This window comes from Sinocyclocheilus anshuiensis, unplaced genomic scaffold (genome assembly GCF_001515605.1).
Source record: "Sinocyclocheilus anshuiensis isolate Anshui unplaced genomic scaffold, SAMN03320099.WGS_v1.1 scaffold522, whole genome shotgun sequence".
In the NCBI taxonomy this organism is placed as follows: domain Eukaryota; kingdom Metazoa; phylum Chordata; class Actinopteri; order Cypriniformes; family Cyprinidae; genus Sinocyclocheilus; species Sinocyclocheilus anshuiensis.
Genome location: NW_015544185.1, coordinates 2,014,478 through 2,026,747, shown reverse-complemented (window position 1 = coordinate 2,026,747; position 12,270 = coordinate 2,014,478). Strand labels below are relative to the sequence as shown.

Genomic DNA, 12,270 nt, shown 5'->3' with positions numbered 1-12,270 from the left:
ACAGTTTCCACAAATCCCTTCACTCGATTGGGATGTTCTTTTTTATTCTGGATGGCAAGGGCAGTGACTGTACCATCGAGTGTATTTTGCAGTATTAAACACGTATTTATACCGATTTCATCAGGCTCCGAAAATTCTTCAAAAAGAACACAAATAATGGCCTTCTCAGCTGCCATAGTTGCAACTCTTGAGTCATCAGAACAGTGTGTTCAACGCACCACCGTTTCCGTTTAAAAAACGTTTTGCACCGTTTTGTCGGGGTCTCATTCAGACCTGCTGTTTTTGTTTCGTGCAGATGTTTTATGTAGCAAATAAATAAATAACACCTAAAGTCAGACCATTCTGTTTTTGTTTTAAATCCTGAAATTAATCTAAATCAAATCAAAAACAACTGCCCGTGCAGATCATGATTAAAATGCAGTGGTTGCCTCTAATTTCAAATGGCTAGATATTTTTGTTTAAAGCCAGTTTGTTTGTTATAAAGCAAATAGCCAATAAATACATTTGCTTAAAAATCAGTATCAGTATCAGAATCCAATTTGCTAGTTAAAAAAAAAAAAAAGAAAGAAAGAAAAGAAAATCTGAATACTGAATCAGCTATGATCGGCGCATCGCTAAATAAAATACTAAGTAAAAGGCCTCAAATTTGAAGTACAATCTGGGATGTCTTTTTCTATCAATTCTTCAATAGGTAGATCTTGTCTTTCATAAAGGCCGAGGTCAGGGATCTTGGGCCTAAAAAGGTTGGTTCAGGTTTCAGGATTCCCTAAATTATCGTCATTGATATCGTTATCGCAATAAATATCAGAAATCACCGTGATATATTTTAAAGCCCATATCACCCATCCCTAATTGCTAGTGAGAAATAGACATGTCTGTGATACTAAATTAACTCTAAATGAAGCTTAACTTAAAAACAAAGAGTGGTGGATAAATGGGTCAGTGCACTGGCATGTTTGGTTTGAATAAACACAAAGGCATGATTTCCTGCTAACTAAACTAAGCAAAAAAAAAAGTCAAAACGCTGTCAGGATCCTGCCAATCAACACGGCACAATCAAATATTGTATTTGGGGATTTGCAGGGAGCACTGAGTAGAGGGTGGAAACGGCAAAACACCAGCAGCATTCATCATAGTCAGCCATCTTCATGCTGATAAAGAAAATTAATAGCTTTAGCAGGCTTCTTAACCAGGGAGTACATAACAACCCCCTGCAAATACTTTAAAAACCATTTAAAATCACTTTCAGACATACTGCCAACTCTTTTTGCCATTTTACAAAATCTTTCACATATAACCTAAGATATAAAATATAAATATAAAAGAGAAAGTTGAAAACTAGTTCACCTTCAAAACTCAAAGACCCTGAGATATGGATCACTCCCATTAATAGCCCTAACATGTTGGTTGCTTTTAGAGTTTGTGCACTGGTATACAGAAATACAAGGTTTGACTCCAACATATTCAATGTGTATTTTTAGCTACACCACAGCTTCGAAAATAAAATAGCTTTGCATAGTATATATTCAACTACACTCTAAAAAGACAGCATCTCGACAAGCCACATTCAAAGAAAAACTCTTTATTAAGCACTAAAAAAGACCTTGTGTTATGCAAAACTCACTAGAGTTGTTACCTTGTGCTTAAGGTTAAACACAACCCCAAATAGAGTCCAAGCACTCAGAAAGATCTCATTTCAAACCCTGAGCAAACCTCCCAAATCAATGTAACTGTGTCCTTGAGTGAGTCAATGAATTCCCAGAGCCATTTCCAGGTACTTCCGTAAGGTCAAACCTTATATCATACACACAAACTATATTTACTTCAAAAGAAAGAGAAATGGAAAAAACATCTGGATTTCCAATGGATTTCCAAGTTCAACTGAACAAGGACCAGTGTTCCATGTAATTCCACCCAATTCCACAAACGGCCAAATGCTCAGCTATTTCAAATAATGATTTAGGTCAAAAGTCATCATTTTAATACTTTAGCTCAAATATATTTAGACTTTTTCTAAGTATGTCAAGTATACTTAAATGTCATTTTAAGTATATTTCTGAGAAGTACATAAAAAGTAGACTAAAAGTATACTTTCCTATTTTTAGTTTAAAAGAAGTATACTAATAGCACACTTGAATAAACGTATTTTTCGTAAGGGTTCCCATTAGCGGTGATCAAGGCAAACTTTCTACACAAAGGAGCTCCTGTTGGGTTCTGGCATCTCGCTGTCATGTCGAAAGCGTAACTCATCCATCATTTTTACGATGGCTTTGGTTTTCACATAATTAATGACTGTCAACAGGACGTAAATGTGTGAAGATGAAAGAATGGGAAAACATTCAAATTAACACTGTCACTTTGAACAATGGTAAGCCGGAAAAGACGATTGCGTTCGCATTTGTGGGAAATGAAGTTGCCACCAGAAAATGAGAAAAGCTGAGCATTTATCTTAAAGCATAGGCAAAATCGATGTATGAACAGCAGAGTACACCTTGAAAACAACACAATGCATCTGAAAGTCACACATTTTGCTGACATTTTTAATATTAATTTTAATATAATTATGTACAGATTCATGATTCAATGAGAATTCGGGGTGGCAGAGAATGACAGGATGAGCTATGGATGTATAATATTTAATGAGGATTTGAGCTAAAATGCACATAGTTTGATGTTCTTCGTTGTCTATTTTGTTGCTCACAATACATTTCAAACACTGCAAAAGTGTACACCACTTTCCTTTTCTCATTTAAAAGCCTTTTACTATAGCCTCCCTTCATTCTCCAACACATGGCTCTAGTGGATGACCTTTTCACAACGTCTAAATAATGCACCAAAGCGTGAATCCACTCCAGCAAATCGCCATTAACCACACCAATTAAAAGCATTTTTAATCTTCCACTGGGGAACAAAGCCTGCCTCTCGAATAGCCAAAGTATGTGTTGGATGTCCACCACAGCCCTTAAAGGTCAATGGTGTCTCTGAGGAAGGAAATGTAAGGAGAATGAATGCGTGTGGGGTCTTGTTACTCGTCTCTCCCTTCCCTTAACTTCTGACAGAGCCCTGACATAAGACCCGTCCAGTTCATTATGTTTGGGTCACTGTGCTCAGCAAATATTCCTGCCCTTGCTATTTTCCTTGTCATGTTTTCTTGCACTTGCTCCTTTGTTTATACAAGGAATTAAAGTCAACATGATCCAGCAGTCACAACTTCTGCAATATGACATATTTCAGAGTGAAGTAGGTTATTATATTAGGAAAATATATGCAGTAAAGTGTGGCCATTTTTATAAAGGATTAAAAAGGTAAGTTCTTGCAAATACGAAACCTGGAGGGTTGAACAACAGGTGGATGAAAAAGTCAAGCAACAGCAGCTGTTTTTAGACACTGAGAAGCAGCATGAGTGAAACAATGACAGTAAAACAAACCGCAGTACAAAAGCACAGAACTTTCAGCGTGCTGGATGAGCCAATTAATGGTACTTCATCTCATTACATTTGCCCACACGTTTCCTTCTGCGGATCAACCGCGTGGTGTGGGGCAAAATGTGGTAGATTATCGGGTTTCTAATGGCTAATGAAGGGGATAGCTAAGGTTGTTCATTTGTTATCTTTTTTATTAGATTGACAAGATTTATTGTGTGTGCATACCAAAAGTGAAAGTAAAAAGTGAAAGTTATGTGTAGTCAAGTATGGTATCCCATACTCAGAATTTGTGCTCTGCATTTATCGCATCCAAGTGCACACAGCAGTGAGTAGTGAACACACACACCCGGAGCAGTGGGCAGCCATTTTTGCTGTGGTGCCTGGGTAGCAATTGGGGGTTCGGTGCCTTGCTCAAGGGTCTCCCCTCATCATGGTATTAAGGGTGGAAGAGAGCACTGTACATTCACTCCCCCCACCTACAATTCCTGCCGGTACCGAGACTCGAACCCATGACCTTTGGGTTACAAGTCTGACTCTCTAACCCAGGGCTGTCCAAACTCAGTCCTGGAGGGCCGGTGTCCTGCAGAGTTTAGCTCCAACTTGCCTCAACACACCTGACTGGAAGTTTCTATGCCTAGTAAGAGCCTGATTAGCTGGTTCAGGTGTGTTTAATTGGGGTTGGAGCTAAACTCTGCAGGACACTGGCCCTCCAGGACCGAGTTTGGACAGCCCTGCTCTAACCATTAGGCCATGACTAATGTGATGTTCAAAAATTTAAATCTCGATTTTTTTTTCAGAATGTTTGACCGATTCTCGATTTTTTAAGATTTTTAACTAGTCAACTTGAAAATTTAACTACAACATGATTCAAGTAACTTTGTCTTTACTAACCCTCCAGTTAAAGAAAATTATATTCCAAGTGCAGCACACATGAAGTTGTCAACATGATATATTGTATCAACTACATATTGTACAAACTTGTCATATACATATTATGTGTTCAGAAATAATACGAGGAAAATGCTTTTAAAAAATTTCAAAAGTCAAGGTAATTAAAATTCAAAATGACTGAAGGAATAACACCGGTAGACTACTATTAACTATAAATGTTCTGTAAAAACAACAGCAGCTTTCAGCCTGTCACCATGATGCAAACATGAAGTATCAGACATACAGTAGTAGTTCTTTACAGGTTTTTTTATTCGGTTACGCTGCTTTTCCATTGTTTTTTCTGTGTAAACATGGATGTGTTTGACCGTTGCGCTCGCGTCTCTTGCAGTGTCTCATGCATGAAACGCCATTCTAAAAACACTGCGCTCAAGTTAAAAGAAGTTCACTCCCATCTTCTTGCATGTTTTACCTATTCCACTGCCCGCGTCGCATCTTTGTCAACACAAAAGCGCATTCTGTGAGAATGGCGCTTGGCGCTATATTTATGGTTCTTGTCCTTCACAGAGCGCGTCACACGTGAGCGGTTAATCACGTGTGCCGACATGCGGATGGATCGTTCTTTTCTTTTTACAGTTATCACCGGCATATTGTCAAAGTGTCTAATTCTAACATTTGGTAATATTTCTATCACAAATCGCGATTCCTCGATTTATAAAAAATAAAATCGTGGCAAAACATTAAATTCGAATTAATCGATAAAATCGGGAAAACCGCCCAGCCCTATCAGGATGGTTGGCTAGTTGGCAACAATCAACTAGTAGGTTAATGAGTTTGATTAGTATGTTTGTTTGCATTTTCTTTCAATACTTTTTTTATACATTCATTCATGAATTTAATTTAAATATTTAATACATATGTCCTTAATACATTCATACATATACACACACACACACACACACACACACACACCATCTTCTTGCATGTTTTACCTATTCCACTGCCCGCGTCGCATCTTTGTCAACACAAAAGCGCATTCTGTGAGAATGGCGCTTGGCGCTATATTTATGGTTCTTGTCCTTCACAGAGCGCGTCACACGTGAGCGGTTAATCACGTGTGCCGACATGCGGATGGATCGTTCTTTTCTTTTTACAGTTATCACCGGCATATTGTCAAAGTGTCTAATTCTAACATTTGGTAATATTTCTATCACAAATCGCGATTCCTCGATTTATAAAAAATAAAATCGTGGCAAAACATTAAATTCGAATTAATCGATAAAATCGGGAAAACCGCCCAGCCCTATCAGGATGGTTGGCTAGTTGGCAACAATCAACTAGTAGGTTAATGAGTTTGATTAGTATGTTTGTTTGCATTTTCTTTCAATACTTTTTTTATACATTCATTCATGAATTTAATTTAAATATTTAATACATATGTCCTTAATACATTCATACATATACACACACACACACACACACACACACACATACATATATATATATATATATATATATATATATATACATACATACATTCATTTAAAATCTTTTCATATATAAATATAAATAAACACACACAAAAGAAGTTGCACACTCGTTCATGATGCTAGCACACAAACTTCTATCTCAAAGTCTGTGTGACCTTTAGCACATTAAACTTAGTGCAGACCCTAAGATCTTCATTAGTCAGCTACTAAACTGAGAGATAAACCCTCGTTCAAAGTGATAAATGAAGAAACAGCTGTTTTTTGTATAATTACCACATAAAGAAATTAACAGCCGGACCAAAATGGGGTCCTTCAACACCTTTCCAACGCTATTCAAATTAAGATTCGCTTACAACCACATGCAATCTGTCTTCATAATAACGAATTTAATTATCAATTAATCAAATCTAAACTCACATTCAAGACACTCTCCATCTCAATCCAATTAGACTGAATTTTTATTGATAGATTCACTGATGGCAATTACCACGTATGCATTCGCACACACATCTGTGCAGGTTTCTTTGAGTTTGTTCCTCTCCATGAGAGACCTGTAGAGTAAACAGAAGGACAGGATATTTCTCAATGCTATCCATATGATGTTTGCTCAGCTCTCCAAATCTGCACCATCTGAATCATTCTGCCAACACCTTCCTCTTTCTCTCTCTCATCCACCTCTTGAATAACCCACTGCCAGAAAACCTTAGCCTCATCCTCTTTATCTCAACCCCTCCATCCCTCATTCCCTCTCTGAGGAACATCTATGCCCGATTCAATTCAATCCTGCTTACAAACAGTGAGTTTCTGCTGTGATCAAGTCCTCCTGGGAAGTTCGTACTTACAAGCTCAGAAGTCATAAATGCAATGTGCATTTTTTTCCCCTTTTACCCTTACTGACAAAGAAAGCTTTTTAGCACTACTGCAACAAAATAAAGAGCAAATGATGCTCATCATCAGATTTGTAATTGATGCATTATCTGTGCATTTCATGATGCTGTTAAGAATGATGGCAAATGTAGTTTGTTCACACAAGCCTGGCGCCTCATAAACCGGCTAAATGACTAGTGGCAAGCTTTATTGCTGTCCTTCATGAGCAGTACAACACACAAAACGCATACAAACTATATTATACAACAAACATTTACAATTACAACTTATTATTATAACCAATAACAATTTATTTTTGCCATTGTTATTTAATTGACACACTGTAAACACGGATGCAAAACATAAATGTATGACTTTTTTTCATGTCGTTCATCATATAAAATACGATCATGACTTGAATGTAGCATTACAGCCCTGCTAGAAGTGCAACAACATACTTTGTCTCCATTGGTTACATAAATATATTTAGAAAACAAATAGTTCCTGTCCTGAATGCTGATTGGTCAATATAACACTCCAAGAATTCTAAAAACCCAATATAGTAACAACTGTGACAAAAACTGTAATTGAAGGAAGAGGAAGATGGTAATACATTTGCTTAATAAAATAATGCTTTAATGAAAACGTTTTACTTTTATTAGCAATAAAACATTCAAGGCCTTACTTTATTGTAAATGTAGACATGGCATATACCTCACTATGTGTATATCCACAATACAGCACAGAATCATGTACTTAGTTAATTGCATAATAATTGTTAATAAAAACCAACAGTTCCAGCTCTGAAATCTAATTTTAAGACCCATCTGAAGCCAAAATAAGCCAATCTGTGACAGGACATCACTTACTGCACCAGGTCCATTTTTCAAAGCTCATTGACTAATAATATGGTGAAAGAATTGCGATTGCAATTATTATTATTATTATTATTATTATTATTATTAACAATAACCTTTCTATGATTCATACTGCCTCTAATGACACCCCTTAACTATAGTAAAATCATAAAGCATCTTTTGTTTTCTTTCCTGTGTCTCTCTTCCTCCCATCTTTTATGGTTTGGTCTAAATGGGACCCTCTTAGCATGCTTTCTTTGAGACATTTACAGCCGTGAATAGAAATCCATCCCCTGCTTGTGTGCTCAGGACAGAGAGGTATAAGGTGTCACATTCAAATGAGTCCCTCGCTGTTTTTGTCAAAAGCTCTTTATTGCTCTATTGATTCTGAGAGCATTACAATGACAGCGCTGAACGGAGACTGACAGTGATTTGATGGGGCATCAAATGAGCCTGTGTCTCTTTAATGACGCTGTAATTGAGCCTCACATGCTACAGCAACAAAACAGCTCAATCTCCAACCCACAAAGAGGTGAATAAAAAGAATGTCAGGCCAGATAGCTAATTCCATCCAGAAATATTTTAAGCAAGTGCCGGAATTTATTAAATGTTGAGCAGTTGCAAAGTGGTTCATATTTCAAAACACCTCATATGAGAGAATACTTCACATTGTGTCCTAATGCACAATGCAACTATATATAAAACACAATTCGCTCTCTCTTTCTCATTTTAAAATATATCTTTAGCTGTAGTAGTTCTGTGGTATCTAATGCACAATGCAACTATATATAAAACACAATTCTCTCTCTCTTTCTCATTTTAATATATATCTTTAGCTGTAGTAGTTCTGTGGTACTTTTTTGTTGGGATTTTCTTTTTTCTCATTACAATTTCATCTCTCTTCCTGTCTTCCTCTGTCTCTCTTTGGCATTGTCTCTTTTTTATCCCACAGGAGCAGTGTCTCTTTCGACCTCTCTCTTTCTTTCTCCTCTTAAACTCTTATGAATCTTTCAGAGAGAATGTCTGTAAATCCGGCCATGCACACACAGTAGAAGAAAAAAATGTTTACTTTTTATCACACATTAAATCCCCTGACACCCTGGACATCAGAGAGGGCCCTTCTGCCCATCCAGAATGAATATGACCCTGCTGGAGAGACAGAGTCACATGCTTAATTAATTTAACGTAGGTGACATTATATGAAACCTATCCAAGAAAAAGCAGCATGTCAAACCAGAGAAAAAAAAATATACATTTATAATTAGGTAGGCTGGAACCTCATTGTATCCATCCGGAATGAATTAAAGACGGAGTTAAAGATTGGAATTTAAAGAGTCTCTATATGACAGGTGGTTGAGAAAAGAGGGTTTGGTGACCAGCAAAAAATAATAATAATAACTTGCACTGATGAATCATTCACAGTAAGACCAAGAACATGCATTAGGGAAGTAAATGGGGTCAGTTTTCATGTCATGTTGAATGTTGAATTAAAACATGATTTTATGTGTAAAATTAAGAGGATTTAGAGAAAAGCTGAAAAGGAAAGTCGTTTCAGAGGCTGAACAAATTATAATATTATTTTGATGAAATATTACATAGACCAACCAATAAACGTTCACAGTTGTGCAGTAAGTGTACTGTAAATAAGGTCATTATATACAGTATATTTATAGTTTTTTTTAATGGTACTTTCTCAATAGCCATGATTCACTTTCACTCAGGGCCTAAAATTAATACTCTCCAAGCGCCAAATAAGAGTAAAAATCGGCTTTGGCGAGTATATGAAACTGTGTCAGTCGCCAGATGGCCGGTAACATTTTTATAAATTCTAACAGTGCAATGTTGTGAGAACATAAACATGAACAAATGTGACCGACGCTCCGTACAGTTGACGGGTCAGTGTTGCTTCATCACAAAAGTTTAAGCTTTACAATGTAAATATGCAAGAGCTAGAACACACGAAAGGACACGCGTTACTCTCGCGCTGTGTGGGAAGTTTAAACATCTGAAACCCCGGCCTGAAAGCCGCATCTTGAGCTCTGCTTCCTTCCTGCGCTTGAACAGACAAATTCACACAAAATTATTTTAAAAAATGCCCGTCTCGGTAAGTATCCTAGTAAAATAGTTAGTTCTTAAGTGAACATGAACAGCTGAGAAAGAAACCGGACACGAACCACACTCGACACAATGCGTCAAAAGACAATAGAACCCATTATAATCAGTGATACTGTCTCACTGGATGCGGCGCAGCGCGACACGACAAATCCCAGAAAGTAAACAGATTCCCATTCTATTTCTGAAATAGTCCAAGCAACGGCCGCTTTGTCGCATCCAGTGTTGACAACTTCCAGCTGCTGTGTTGCTGACACGGTGTTAAAGTGATAGACACAGAATTCCAATAATCCTACTGTTGTCTGCGATTTTAATGTTGATCAAAGAAAATAGAACAAAGAAAAAAAAACAATCACTCACTGCTCTTGAATTTAAAAAATATATATAAAGACTATAGTGTTATTTGATTAGCAAAATTTATAAAAATTTCTGTAGGCTACCTGAAGATCACTGTTACCTGCACTGAAATGCACCATTTCCTTTTGTATCTTTGTTGTATAGTAGGCTATGTTGTGCTATTGCTTGTAATTTGATTTGCTCTTATCTTACAACTGACTATTTACTAGTCTTTAAAAATGTAGACTATTAAATTTATATTGGTTAAGCTAGTAGTTTTAGTATTGAAACTGGAATCAAGGGACTGTGATTTTTTTTGCTATTATCTAAAATTTTGGTGTCATAACGGCCTGTTTTTTTTTTTTTTTTTACGTGGCTGGTAAAAAATATTTCTGGCCAGTAAATTTCCTTAAGTCACCGGCCATTGGCAGGTCTGGCAAAAAGTTAGTTTTTGGCCCTGCTTTCACTGTACAAGAAAGCAACTTTGTTTTTCACAAACATGTCTTACAGGGGAATATGTGGTTTGAGGAACATCAAATAGATGAAGAGGGCAAACTTTCCCTTTTTTAGGTGAACTATCCCTTTACACACTGACTAGCCTCAGAGGTGTAAATGTAATTAGGGTAACTATAAAGTTTACTCTGCTCTTCTCCCAGTTTACCTGAGACCTAATTTAACGTGTTTCGGGAGGAGAGGATGAATTTGCACGTTGTAAATCCCACAGCTCTGATGCAGCGCGAACTAACATGGCGGCGCCCATCACCCGTTTTGAATAAAACCGGAAAAACTAAATAAAAGCGATGCATGTGTCATACAGAGCTATTGTGGCTGCGTTGTGTCACATGACAAGCATGACGCGCCGCCATGGAAATGGGCAATACATTCTAAAATAACTGTCGCCTAAAAAAAAACTCACGCTCGGGGTTCAGCTAGAATATTTTAAACTCACTTCGGCTTTTTAATTTTACTTAAAATTATTTTATTTATCCATTATACTGAAGAGACCTTTTTGAAAGATATTGTTTTTGTTTGTTTTGTAATTTTGAGGTGTTCAGCTTTATTTTGGTTTTAGAAAATAAACGTGCTCTCCTCACAAATCAACTCTTTTTTGTTTTTGTTTCATGCTCTCCGTGCCTTGCCCTGGACTTTTATGTCACTTCCTATTAACTCAAGTTGTTTTGGAATTGGTGACTTGTAACGTGTAGTGGAGTAATTTTCACTGTAAGGTATCTGTACTTCTACTCAAGTATGATTTTTAGGTACTATTTACACCTCTGACTAGCCTCCTCAGACATTAAACATGGCTGCTCCAGAGGTTTCCGCTCTCTGTACAGTACGAGGAGGAGATGTCTCATTTATAGTGGACCTGGCCCGCACTCCAGTATTGAGCTGTCATTTAGTCAGCCAAATAGAATAAGTGGGGAAGATTAGACCAGCACAGTCATGCAGATAACACCTCTGACAGTCTTCCTTTCTCTCTCGCTCTCACTCGAATACTAAACAGGCCACTGAGTGACAGCTTGTCAGAGGGCAAGAGTGGAGCACTGAAACCTGGCAACCCAAGAGCAGGGCGATAACAAGCAGGTCAAAGAAAACAATTACGGCCCTGGCGCTTTCTAATGGACACATGGGAAATAATCATGTTCGTGTGTGTGTGTGTGTGTGTGTGTGTGTGTGTGAGAGAAATCCATTATGTCCCGACAGCCCTTGCAAAGTCATTTGTTGGTCCTGTCAGGTGTCTCATTTTTTCGTCCACTTCAAGTGTTGTTTTTCCCCCTTTCCCTTCTCGATCTTTCTGTCTATCTCTCAGTTGCGGCTCTCAGCGTTTCATTTCTCCCTTATTTCTCGCATTGTTATTCCACCCCCTCAGACAGGTTCTCCATCTCGGTCTAGAGCGGCAATCACAACAAAAGAGGAAACCGTCACAGTAAGGCAACTCATTTTGTTTCCATACATGTTGCGACGGAGTGAGGCTTTCAGACTCGCCTGCTCATTTAGCCCTGCCAGCCTCAGCAAGAATTCAGTCATGCTATATGTGGCGGTTACTCTCAATGAAGTTTAAAAGTCTTTTTCTTTCCCTTTAAGTTTCGTTCTCCATTCATTCCCACTTTACTCAAGGGTTTTTACAACTCTTTACTCTTGTTTGACTAGGAGAGAGATGGGGTTATAGCATGGGCGGCCATTAGACATGGGTGAAGTGTCTCATTCAAGGGCTCAGAGCAGGGGTGCCCAAACTCGGTCCTGGAGGGCCGGTGTCCTGAAGAGTTTAGCTCCAACCTCAATTAAACACACCTG

General features: G+C 37.7%; 1 protein-coding gene and 1 long non-coding RNA gene across 2 annotated transcripts in view; one reads left to right on the top strand and one right to left on the bottom strand.

The window, feature by feature from the left end:
- LOC107696434 (uncharacterized) overlaps positions 1-10,727 on the top strand; it is a 21,401-nt gene extending 10,674 nt beyond the window's left edge. The window contains exons 3-5 of the long non-coding RNA XR_001635091.1: positions 8,683-8,689; positions 9,149-9,155; positions 10,598-10,727. This is a non-coding gene — a long non-coding RNA (uncharacterized LOC107696434). The remainder of the gene's footprint in view (positions 1-8,682; positions 8,690-9,148; positions 9,156-10,597) is intronic.
- Positions 1-12,270, bottom strand: part of LOC107696410 (receptor-type tyrosine-protein phosphatase T-like) — a gene marked incomplete at its 3' end in the record, with an annotated part of 130,439 nt that overhangs the window by 113,174 nt on the left and 4,995 nt on the right. The window lies entirely within an intron of this gene.